The 14288-nt window shown below is 32.6% G+C and overlaps 1 protein-coding gene across 2 annotated transcripts in view; it reads left to right on the top strand.

Moving 5' to 3' along the window:
* Positions 1-14288, top strand: part of LOC128674459 (dopamine D2-like receptor) — a 176104-nt gene that overhangs the window by 94007 nt on the left and 67809 nt on the right. The window lies entirely within an intron of this gene.

The raw sequence follows: 14288 nt of genomic DNA, 5'->3' as shown, positions 1-14288 counted from the left end.
TCCTTGCTCGCTACTTTGTCTACGTCTAGATGGAAATTTGCAAGCTAAGAAGCTGAGAAATTGCAGATTCCTATAATATTGCTAAACTCAGATGGTATGTGGAATTTTCTTTATAAAACAATGAGTATGTCTAACAACGCATGTCAAGTTACAATGTATGGATCTCTAGTAGATGGTAAGGGAGCAAAAATACCTACTGTTTTTTTCTGAATTTTGTTCTGTTCTATTCACTGTATTATGTTTGAATATTTCTAAAACGTAAAGAACGTAGAAAACTAAATTTGGTATTAGTAGAATAAGAAAAACGAAATAGAAAAATATGTCTATGGTAAATTCTTTTCCTGAACTTCTCTAGGTAATAGGAAAAAACGGTTTATTCACACGAACAAAGTCACAAACAAAAGCAGAGGCAGACAACTTTTTGTAGCCACACTATTGCTAGTGGACTTCACAGCCGGCTTGACATCATTAAGCTCCTTGTTAGTTACAACCCTAGATCTCCGCCGTATTAGTGGTCGTTGCAAAAAAATGTTAAAAGAAAAGATATCGGAAACTGACAATGACATGAACGCACAGCTTGCTGCTTGTGATTTATCCGTGGAAATAATAAGACCTAATTGCGTAAGTGCTTATTTTATATTTATCTCATTTATGCATAGAGAGATTGATGAGTATAGAGGAAACGCGTGAGATTTATCAGTATTGTGGGTGGAAATCTCTAGTCTCTGCCAACCGCCATGGGAAACAGGCGTGATAATATGGACGTCTATATTTCCTCTACCACTGTGACCATGCCACAAGGCTACGTCGGGGGAGTCCGGTCTATTCCCGGTCAGGTCAAGTTAGAAAATGACCTTTCTCAGATTGATTCTTGGATGTTCAAATGTATTAAGTAAATAAAACAGTATCATCATTAGTATCGCATAATACAAGTCTCGAACTTACTTTAGGACTAATTCAATACGAGTACGTGCGATTTCATAATAATTATAAATGCATTTATTGCAGGCACTTGTAAAATACGTGACCCACATCATAAATTATATTGTTTTTAACTATATTGGTTACATATTTATCACTAGCTATATCTGATTCGACATTGAATGCGTTACTAACGCAGTACTGGATTTCACCCTTTACGATGACATGTCTTACGACTACCGCCATCTAGAGGACTGCCTCTACTAATTCGAATTCTGAGTCGTCGAATACATGGTAAAACTATACATTAAACAATAACAATACATTAAAATATATACACCGGTAACTGAAAATGTCAGTTGATTTTTCTTCAGAAATTCCATGTTTCAGGCTTTCTTATTCTACGGTTTACTTGAATGATATACAGTTTCATACAACTAATTTTCTTTCGAAACAATTAGGTATAATATTCAATACGTAAAATAGTTTTTTTATAAATAAAATACTCTAGCGGACTGTGCAAATGTGAAATAATTTTCTAATTGGTAACCACAATGCTAAGTGCGCGGCTTAAACCATAGGTATATAAACAAAGAGATTTTCCTCAACATTTTCCACACCAAATCATTTAAAATATTCTTTTGGGGAACATTATAAATGGAGTGGAATTTCATTTGTGCCATTAAGATTGAAAGGTTGTCTTGGAAAGGGTCTGAGGAGAGCATCTTTGGGCTCGAGTTATTGAAGTGTGAATAGGGCGGAATATCTTAACGATGCCACTTTGTCTATATTGCCAAGAAAGTGGAAAGATAGTAAATGTATAAAGTATATAATAGTAGTAACTCTTATCTCTTTCTCAAAAAGTCGGCCATGCACCGGTGACCCGTAATGTTTTGCCAGTGTCCGTTGGCTGCGGTATTTGTTTACAGCTAACTCGCTCGTTTGCCCACTATACTATAAAAAAAAAGATATTTGTTATATGAAATTTTGGTAATTTAATTATATTACAAAAACTTGTTTGTCGAAAGTTTCTCGTAATAAATCTAACATCGTCTGCGGAGCGATTTTTGTCCGGAAGGGAGGAGGTATCATATTTCTTTTCGAACTCAGAAACTAGGTTATCTAAAAACCAGTACAATCGATCGCATGTCAAGTTGTGCTGCATGAATCTTTATGCTGCGATAAATAGTGCCCATATTAGCAATGGATTTGGGCAGAATAATATACAATGTTCACAATTCGGTTTTTTTGTTTTCAAGATAAATTATTTCATACACTTTTGTACCCATTTCTTTTTCTTCCTTTATTTATTACGCTTTCAGTATTTACATATAAACTTTTATAGCAAGTACATTAACTTATAGATTAGTGCGATAAATTGACAATATTTTTAAAACATTTCAATAATCAAAATTAAGTCAAAGTTATTTTTGTATATGTCTAGAATAAGTTAATTTCTAAAATAATCACAAACAACGATTACTGTAACGAGCAAGATTGCGGAAGATTGATAATAACCTCTTAATCATTTTTAAGGTGGATTGGGACATATTGTGTGATAAATGGTAACGGTAAGGGGCCTCCTCTTGTTATTTAAAGCATAATTAATAAGTCTTTACCTGCTATTATTTATATACGTACCTACTATTAACCGTTTAAGAGGGTAGTTGCCTATGTATAAAATAAATAAAACGTTTTAATTTTATCTATGGTTTTATCTATCTAATCACACAGATTCAGCTAGCCCCAAAGTATGGGATGTGTTAAAGTGTGTTATGGGATACTAACTCAACGATACTATATTTTACATGGTAGTTGCCTTTATATAAAATAAAATGTATACTTAATTGCATTCACATAATGAAACACGAATATCAAACATTCAGTATTTTTTTCTTCTCAGTATTAAAACGCATTGGGATTTGTGACGTCACTTGTGCCTACTGTCATATATTATTGTTTTAATACATGAAAAAAGTATCTGATTTCACTTGAAACTAACTAAAATAACGTCAACTATCTTATTTGAATGTCGAAATAAAATAACAAAACACGTTGTTTGTAACAAAAAACCAGCATAATCTGTATCAACTCAAAAGAAAAACAAAATAATTATCTAATTCAATTTGCAATATTAAGCAAAATTTTATTTAATTTTCTTAACATAAATTGATTTTTTATTAAATAAAATGAATAAAAAATCAATCTTCAGGCAACATCATAAAAAGAAACATCGTTCATCGTGACAAAAACTGTTGTATTAAAAACAATAAATATCATTTACTTCCCACAATAAAGGTGAAATATGTAATTTTGTGGAAGAAAACGCAACTAAAGTTTCTTATAACGTAGTTAATTAAATGGTAAGCAGACACCGACTAGCTCTCCTTAATCGATACTAGTAAGGAAATGTGCTTGTAGAGAAGCGAGTATTTCATGAGACATTAACATTTTTATTCACATACGTTTAATCCTATAATGTGCGTAGTTTGACATATTTGAAATGGGATAGACAGATCCTATTTTAGTTAAATAGGGTATTTGTTTACATTTACTTTGACTATATGTAGTTTTTCAATTTGTTTGTTGATTGTTCATTCCCAAATGAGGATTGACAACAGACAGGCAGCCAGTTGTAAAAGAACAGCTGAATCTTTTTATGTTATTCTACTTTCACAAACACGCTTGGAAGAAGAAAAATGAGAGTGCAGCATCTAAAAAATAACAATGTACGGTTTGGTACATTCATCAAAAAATATCTATGAATATTATTATACTTCCAAATCGCCAAATTTCTTCGACAAAATCGATGACGGAAAAGTATTAAGGTAATTTATGTAAATTCGACATTTATCCTGTGGAATAAAATTCTTTCTCGCTTTCATTCATCGCCACAGTATACAAATATATCGTATTTAATTGAATACTTGTCTCTTGATTTCGAATATATTTTTGAAGCTGTAATACTTCATGAAATTCGTTGCGGTAATTGCACAATTAACTACGGTTTTAAGCCTCAAAGTCCACAGTTCGAAGCCTGATGAAATTTGCTCGAGCAAAATCTCCCTTTCGCAATTTCAGCCGAAAAATACTGACAAAGTTCTTAAATTTTCATACGACGAAGTCTTCTCAAAGTTTAGTTGATTTTTCCTACTTCTCTTCAATGTCTGAATCTGAATTAAATTTTATTCACCGATTTCAATTTTACATTTGCGTGCACTTTTCATGCATTGTGTACCAAATTCCATAGAAAAATAGTGGATTTTTCGAAAAAAGTACCTAAACAAAATCCAGCTAAACGTCTATATTTTCCATCTCTCTCATCTGAGCTTTTCTGCTTCTTCCTCAGTTATAAATTGTTGGAACCCAGGATCCTCATCACCATTTATTTCAATAATTGTAAGATTATGTATTGATACTGAAAATATTACATAATTTGTGGCATTTAACACAAACATAGATATTTTTTAAGTTCTTCAACGTCCTAGCATAATCTGTTGTGTACAAAGGTAACAACCCGGACCAAGAAGAAGCATGAGAAGAAAACATACCACTTTATTTTGTTTTAAAGCTTCTAAACAGCTTGTGCTGTTATTGGCAGATAACTTAAACTTAGCTCCAAACTTTCCCTACTTACAAGGATTTGTTTACGCTTCAATATCACGTACGGATAATACGAAACTGTTCATGAGTGTACACATATCGAGTAAGCTATGAAGTTGATATATAATATTATATAATATGTACAGCCACTAGCGTTATCAACCTACACTACACGGGATACTAACTCAACGGCACCTACTATATTTTTAACGTATATATACGTCAATCAGAAAAAGATCGTTTTCAATCTTGACCTGATCGGGAATCGAATACCTCCAGTTAGCAGTCCGTTAGTCAGTTTATTATTGAAGTAGCTGATGTCTTGGATTAACACAGAAGTACTTTTTATCCCAAAAGTACGCTGTTCTCCTAGGATTTTATCAAAAAATCTGATAGTCAATGACGTTTTATAAAATACATAATGCTACCATTAAAAACGTATTTTTTCTAAATAATTACAAGGGTAAGATTAATATTAGCTAGTTACTAGCCTATATTAAATATCCTTAAGTCTTAATTACAGACTTTAGTGGGCTATTACTATTGTCCTATCTTTTATGTGCTAATAAATATGAAAAACTTTCGTAGCTAATAGCTCCAGAAATGGACAAACTTCTGTTTACTAAATGACATGATCGTTATCACAAGTCTATATATATTGTTAACGTAGAATGAACAATTAAAACAAAATTAGCACAAAATAGCTACAAATATATCGTATATTACCTGTGCAATGGCATTTTAAATAGATCATTAAAATATTATATCTAAAATTTGAGGAATATATATAATATATTCAAATTATTAACAATAACACTAAACTTAATTGTCTTTAACAAAATCATAAACCACAAAAAAACACCTTTTTAAATAGTTCAAACCTTTTAAAACAGATAAAACTGTAGCTTTCGGTGTAACTACTTCAATTTGCGATGAAAGAAGTTTAGGAGATGTAGACAAGCGCTAAATGTGGCAATGGTCTTGCGAGGTTTGTACGTGAGTAGTATTGGCATTGTAAAACACGTTTGATTCTACAATCTCTAACTCGCTTTATCACACTCAAAGATATTTAATATGTTGAAAGCAGTTCTTACACTTGATGATATAATTGTTGAAAATATCTTCTAAGAGCTATTCTAGAGAGAGAGAGATTCTTATAAGATCTAAGAGATCTTATAAGAGCTATTCTCTTATTAGAGAGCTGAGTTATTACATGAGGGTAAGGATGCGCAAATACGTTTCTGTCCTTGAAAATGGGACCAATGGTTTTGTTATACTTGTTACACATATATTTTAACCAATTTTGAATGGTTTTGCTGGTGTATTCTTATCTTTGCGGGGTCTTTAAATCATCAAAATTTAAAGGTCTATTTTAGACGGACCTTGGGCATTAGAGCGTCACAGCAGAGAGTGAAATAGCACACGCAAGGATGAGAGAGAAACCAGTAAGCCCCAATATATTTTACTAATACCCTGTACCCAGTCATCATAAGAATAGCCGATATTAATTATCTTCGAAATTACGAGATCGGAATTCGGGGCGCGTGAGGAGACTGGGGAAGTTATTAAGCATTGGGTAATTGATTTTGTTACTGAGGAAGTTTCATTTCACTAAAGCAAAAAATGATGAACGTGCGAGGTAAATAGAAATGACGCTGAAAATCATTTTTGTAGTAATATTTAAATAGTAATATAAATATCACGTTACGCGATTCTACTAATAAAAAAAAATGTGTAGTCTCATATTGAGACCAAAAAATATTTCGAAGATTTACATAAAGAAATATCTACACAAAGCATTCTTAATTCGCTTAGGTATATAGAAAAGTCTATTTTTTTCATTCAGGTTGATATTTGTTTATTTGTTTAATGAGTTATCTATATATATCGGAGCTTTCGAAAACCAAGTACAAGATCAATACTTAATTGTTTAACTTAATTTTCAAATTATAATCTTAATAATTAACAAGACAAACGAAGGATGACATCAAAGAGGGTACGGAACCTCTCTAGAGTTTGTTGCTATGTTCTTAACGAGTCTTATATTATCAGTTATATAACAATGGCCCGATCCACACTTCAAAGGGCGCAACATCAACATAACAGATAATCAGCAATTAAAGGGATTACCTAATTAAATAAAGGCATCTTGAAGGTAAAGGGAACACATGCAAGCAATTTCAGGTACCTATTCTTGTAGCTGGCTTACAATAGCTGGTACCGTGCATAAAAATATATTTGCAAGCTAAAAGCCATATCCCATTGCTCAGTCGCGCTCGTTCATTTTGACGTCCATCGATATACAACGCAAAACAAAACAGAAATTGTATGAAGATTCGATGTCACTCACATCAGTGTCCTAACGGAGCACAACGGAGCTACACGTATACGTAGTGCGTCGTCGCAACAGAGCGCGACTGAACAATGTGGCATGATTCTAAACTTGCAAGCGATCCTCGTCTTTATTGGCTATTTTTTTTGCATCCCTGCAACCGAATAAGTATAATCTGGAACAACACATAGGGTACTATTTATCCCGAAATAATACCTACTAAATAGTTTTCCATTATATAATCATTTTCGCTAAGAAATAAAAGAAATTTATAAAAATGAGATGGATAGTAAAGTGTAAAGTCCCCTGCGCGACGACGTCCTAGCCAAGCGACAGCGACAAGTCGGCGTGTCAATTTTACATACATGTGTTTATTTTACATACATGTGTCGCATTTGTCGCTTACCTAGTTCACCGGGCAAGTGAACTAACTATTTAAAACTTATCCATGGATTAACAAACCAACAATGGCAATAATAACCAACAACAATTTTCACACTGGTACTAAAAATAAAAGGGTGATTGTAATTACAAAGTTGAATTGTTAATTTTGATGACGTCATAATTTTAGACTTATCCCTCAAAATATTAGGGTCATGTCGTAATCGTAATTCCATTACATTCGCACATTTTCACGTTGTAAAACCTTTCTAAATGCCTGTGAAAGTTCTAGAAGTACGTTTTATGTTTCATTAATAATTTCTATTCATGAAACATAATGTTTTTAACATTTGTTGTTTTGTTATCGGTTTTATTATACTATTTAATGAAGTAAAAATATTACAGAAATGAAAAATGTTACCCCTTAGTAAATTCACTCGAGTATCACTAATGATATTTTGTTATACGTTGTAAGGAATTAAGTAAGGTTGTGAGGTTTTTTCTTTACAACCATACTTAATGTATCTAGCTTATAATAAAATATATAATATGCAATACGCAAAAAATACCTTAAAATTAAAATAGTGATTGCTCCTATTACTTAGAGATTTTGTTACATGTTTCGGAGATAGTTACTTTATAAGCTGAAGGCAAAGGGCGAAGTATCGACCTTTGACCTTACCAAGAACCTGAGTGGTTAGTTCGGGTTAGCATTTCACTACTCGCCATCGAATCGATTCGAAGTGAAGCGAACCAATGACATTGCCGTGTGAATGTCGTGGCGTCCGTCACAATGGCATAATGTGATTAATTCACTGTATCTCGTTTCGAATCGATTCGATGGTGAGAAGTGAAATGCTAACCCGCACTTCGCTCACTAATCTACACCTCAGGTGTCCGATACAGACAAACAAGCGAAGTTTGTTTTAGCTTAGTGCGAAACTGGCGAAAGTGAACAAAATCATAATAAAGATACTGAAAGAGATATCCTAACTTCACCGTAAATTTCGAAATCCTGTTCTGCATTCTTTCTTTGAAAACTTTTGTATATAATCATTACTGAAATTTATATTCCCTTACAGAAATAAGCGTCAGCTGAGCTAAGTACGGGGAAATTTAATATTGAGGTTTTCCTTATCCAATCTTGTCTGTTAGTATTATTATTCCATCTTAATAAAATTCAGAGAGTCGATAGCCAACAACAGCATTCTTAAATTGACATATAAAATCGGAACCAAACCAATTTTCTTCCTCGGATTTCAAGCGTCACAGCCGAGAAGAAAACCGGAAACGTGCAGGAATGAGTGAGAAACTAGTACTCGTATACAATATTTTAAATATACATAACAAAAATCTCATACAATTCTATTACAATGATTGGCACACTTAACATAACCAACAAAAAAAAAATGCTTATTATCTTACCAAAAGAACAAACAAGGTAAGTTATCAGATAACAAGGTAGTTAGTAAATGACAGTCATTTCCCGAAATTCCGTCCGTGACAAAAAACATAAGTTTTGTTTTGTTTCATCATATTTAAATCATAAACGCCTCGTCTTTCTAATACATGGGTAAGAAAGAATGTTTGAATGCTAATCTCTGGAACTATTGGTGTGATGACATGATAAAAAAAACATTATGAATTACGATTCCCAAATTTGTATCTGCGTATGATAGGCTCATTCAAGAGATAGGCAATGAATATATTCAGAATCTCAACATTACCAACATTTTAAGCTTAATATAAGTGATAAATTTATCGTAGAAAGTGATACTTCCACGCCTCAACTACTTAACATATCATACTTGATCTTTAAATCGATATGTCTTCATAATTAAACGTTATCAAAGGTGTAGAAAATGTATTTTCTTTCGTATCGATACAATTTTAATAAGTTAATATACCAGTAAACAATTGGTAATAATGATTATTCAAGATGAATCACTCTCGATACCTAGGATACCCACATTTCTATGTGTATCAATGGCACAGACTTGTTAAATCTGTTATTCACAGATTTAACAAGTCTGTGCCATTGATTCTATTAAGACTGGATGCGATCAATATAATATTTTAGAAAACAAAGTAATTTTTTTTTCGTTCATTTATGGTAAATAAAAACCTATTTTATTATTTTAAAAATCGAATAAAAACAATCCTCATTTTCACCGCAAACATTATAATGTGTCAAAGTTCAACGCTCATGCGTTTTTTCTCGCATTGTCCCTCAGTGGCGTACTGGCTGGTAACAAATATGTTTGTTCCGAGAGAGAAGAAATTGCGTAGGTAATTTAGGAAACGCATGACATGGTGTCGTGTGTATCCTAGAGGACATAGGTAATGTTGTTATGTTAATGCTTTAAAATCGAGTTTTACTTATCACAGAAAAGACCCGACCCCAAATAAATTGGACAAAGAAGAAGAGGCCTTTCCCACCAGTTTCCCATGTTGGAAATCATCAAAACATTCATTTTTTTAACCATGATTATCGTATAAACATATCACATTAAATTGCTCTCAATTCCAATTACCTTGTTTTCTTAGAAGTGAATAATTTATTTCATTTCATGTAATATAAAAATGTTAACTTTATTTTCCAGGTAATTTTAATATTTTCCTGAATTTGCATATCAAGGTAAGTTTATTATAATAATATTTGTGTCCGTTTGAATTGTGTAACGTCGAAATTTGGTAAGAATTTTAGCCACATCATATTTCAATGGATTTTTCATAAAAATTCCCCAAAAGGCTGCATAGCGCAATCCCCTATTGCTATTGGAAGGTTTTATATATAATAATATACACTTATACCCTTTTGCGGACAACGTAATATCGACTGCACATGAACCTATCCCAATTTAGTTCTAATACGCCAATATTACCGCGGCATTGGATGTCCATGGATAGTAACTTGATATGCAATCAACTGCGTATTAAGTTCAAAATACAATAAAATATTTATTACTCCTTTGTATGTTATGGAGCACAATGGGCTCTCCAACCAACCAGGATACTTACGAAAACAAATGTTTTCGTTGTAAATTAAATCAGAAAGTTTGGCAAACGCCCATAAAAGTAATTACATTGTTTCACTCGACAATTTAGATCTCAACAAGACAGTGGGTTGCACCAGTCAATTTTAATGTTAATTTTAACCTGTGCAGAAAAACGCAAAGTACGCCATTTTGTCTTGACGACGGCAGCGCGCAGATTAAAGTCAACGTCAAAGTTTACTGGTGCAACTCTCCCTTAAAGCCTTTAAGTATAATATTTCTCAATCAGAAACAATTTATTTCGTTTCTTTTGGTTGTAAGAAAATACGACTATACTTTTCGATATTTCGCCGGAATATACTTGGCATGTGGTCTCACCCTAGAATAAGAGTACTCCATATCCTCCAGTGGGTGAATATCATATGAAGCGATTAAGGAACACCTTGGCAGCTGATGGGCAACAACAGCATTCTCAAAAAGGGTTGATATCAGGCAGACGGCCGACTTACTAAGGTTACTTTTTTACCATGACCCTCAGTACTGCATCTTCGCAGCACCCCGATGCATCGAAAGATGAGTATGAGAGACAGTTTTATTTTTTTCTATAATCAATTTAATTGTAAAGTCTAGTAAATCGCTGCAGCTGATTTCTGAAACTGATCATACTAGATTTATACCCCGTTTGTATAGATATGTATATTAAAATTTTGCACATTGGAAATTTATTATTTTAAAAATTACACATTATTTGACAACATGCTTTAAGTATTTTAAGTATTTTGATTTTTAAAGATTGGCCCTGGCCTTCGGGAAGTCGCAGCTCCAAATGTAACCGGGAACACGCAAAGATGACAGACTAAGTGCTACAAGTATTGATTTTCAAAGTGTACATTTATATCAATGTCTTTTTTACCTAAATAAACACATTCTATGTAATCTGTGAAGATGCGCCATCTAGTGTTCTGATTTAAATCTTTGGCCAGCCATATCCCCGACATGTGCTGCTATCCTTCCCTGCTCTAATGGACCTTCTACATCTAGACACGATGTACTTACACTGTAATGCATACCCTTGGAACTTGTAGTTTTTGTTAGCAGTTTACTACGCAAACTCGCTAGCGTATCTTTAGGTACCGGACAATGTTGGTTTGTTGGCTGGTAACGTTATGACATTGTTTCAATATGATTTAAGAAATACGTTTAAGTATACGAAGCAGTAAGAAAGATATGATTGTAAAGTCCAATAAAAAGAAAATAATGCTTTGATTCAAATACATATAATGAATCGAATCTACTGGTTAACAAAATAGAAAAAAGTATTTAGTGATCAAAACAAGTTCTAAAAATATCATTCATATACATAATATTTATATTATATGTTTTCATTTATATATATTACATATGCTATTTATACTGAAAATATTTGTTAAACATAAAAAATATTTAATTATGAATGTTTTTCTGACTTCTTTTTATTTGTGTGTCAATGGTAAATCTACAACGCTCTATTGGGTGCTGAATATATTCTTGCTTGAACCGAGCTACTTCGATGGCTTCATCTCTTCACTCTAAACTACTAAAAAAAACAGAAAAATTTCTAGTAACGTTTTATGAAAAGGAACAAAGTTATTACCTATAAGAAGTAGTTATATTCAGTAAATAATCATTGTAATAATTTGAGAACAATTTGCATCGGTTGTCCTCATAAATTTATCAAAAAGTACAGTCGGGATCAGCTAAAGTTAACCTTACTAACTTACTAATATAGGGTCAGGTATTCCTATAACCGCCCTGTACATGCGACTTCCTTCTTCCTAGAGCTAAATCGGTATTATTACATGAAATAAAACACCTGAAAAGACCTTATATATTGCTAGATCTCTCATATGAAATTCAGAGCCAACGAGATCCAAATGGAAGCATTTACACGACTGTGCAGTATCGACATTCGTGTTTTAATTAAAGCAAGTGAACGCATTGTCGGTTGTTCAGTGGAAATGTTCGGCAGTATGACCGTATTATATGTCTCAATGCAAAGAATGAGTGTTACACTTGAAATCTTATTAAATTGATTGCAATTACAGGAAATAACGTGAATATACGAATATTATGTAATTTTTATTTATAAAAGGTATATTTAAATGCAGATTCTTGATGTAATCGATTACGGGACAACGGTGTACGGCGTCGTACGGTAATTATTTATTTTGGAAAGAATCATTAAAAATATATAACTATTACCATAACAATGTCTTTTAAGAAAAGAGATGCAAACAATTTCACGCTAGGAGGATGAAGCAAGAGAGATCTGATCTAAAAATCATATCATGTAAACAGACAGATACAGGTGCGATTATGAATATGATCAGGTCTGTGATTAGAGAAAACTATTTATTCATTTCGAGAAAAAACATAACAGGATAACACACGCTACATACGTATGTGTGTGTATCTAGTTAAAAAAATATATTTTTATCTAAAACGATGTCCTAAAACGAAACAATTACCGTGCCTCCGTAAAAAAGCGAGAAATGTTTGAGGCTGAGTCGCTCCGCGCCAACGAGCAGGAAATTTAATGTCTCACTTAACCCACGCCACTCCTTCTGCTTTCATTACATATAGATATACATATAGATAATATACGTCACATTCCTTCCTACTACCGGCAATTTTAGGAAAAGATACCACAATTGTATGTTTTTATCTGTTTTTTTTTTCAATTTCACATTATCTATTGACGAAAACTGTACAGACATCCGTCCCGTAATGTATGAGTTTATCACGTTCATATAGACAGACAGATAAACGCGTCAGGGGGACTCTTCTTTTTATAATATGAAGGGAAAAGAATGTGTTTTTGTAACATACCAATACAAATCTTTCATTTTTTACTTACACATTACATTTTTTCTAGGATTAATCATAAAAATCCATGTTATATAAGATTATATCATGTGAATTCTCGTAAAGAAGCAACTAAGAATGATCATCTCTTTGTGTACATCCAAGATTTAAATCAAAACTTAGCAAAGTTTTCGCACGAGTCCGTATTTAATTTCCTTCATAACTGCCTTCAGGTGTGAGTCGTAAAATAAATAAAATGTTCGTGCTCCGAAGTCGTATAATAAAAGCCAAACACTCGCTGATATTTCTATTTGCCAAGTTTATGGCTAAATAAGATTGCTGTTTAGACCACACGGCAGGTTAACTAGTGTACTTGCACAATTTGATGGATATTTTTGTGGATAAGCGACGTAGTCGCTAGCAATCGAATTTTTCCAGCCGCTATTTAAAATTTTTCATTTATAGTTAGGGTAATACTTGACCACAGTCACTAGCAATGTGTACCTTAATTTTTTCGCGCCGTAATTTCAGGATTTTCATACATTATATACATTTATTATTGGTATTTTTTTGGACTACATAAAATTTTACAATATTCTTAGTTCGTGGAATATGTCACCCTTCATGAGAAATATACATAATATTCTTCCACCTTTTTATCTCTCATGTTAAACCCAGTCTCGGAATGTCATACCTGAAATTCTAGATATAAATAATATAGTTACCATATAAATAATAAAATATAGTTACCAGTAGATACTTTACATTATACATAACTATGCCAAAATGCTCATGAATAACATGTCATGTAATAAACAACTGGCTTTATTTAACACGGCACGCGATCAAAATATAAAAATATTACAGAAGAGTTACTACAAAACAACACTTTATATTTATTTATTACTAGATCAGGGCTTCGCTCAAGTGGGAAATTTGAGATAAAATATAGTATACTTTGCAAAAACTGTGCACAATACTTGTCATAAAAATGTATATAGGTAATGCCTTTCACCTTGTATGTAAGGTATCACTCGGGTGTTCTGATCAGATCATATTCTGGGTTTACGATATTTTTGCTTGGAATTTTCTGCGAAAATTTGGTTCAGCGTAGGAAATTATCACACGATTAATTACTTTGTCTGACCAGTTAGGCTTTTAACAAATGTTTTGTTGGAATTAAGCTTTTAAATCTGCCTTCTGTTAGTAGT

This window comes from Plodia interpunctella, chromosome 12, assembly GCF_027563975.2.
Source record: "Plodia interpunctella isolate USDA-ARS_2022_Savannah chromosome 12, ilPloInte3.2, whole genome shotgun sequence".
Taxonomy (NCBI): Eukaryota; Metazoa; Arthropoda; class Insecta; order Lepidoptera; family Pyralidae; genus Plodia; species Plodia interpunctella.
Note: the sequence above shows the minus strand (reverse complement) of the source record. Positions and strands in the feature narration are given on the sequence as shown.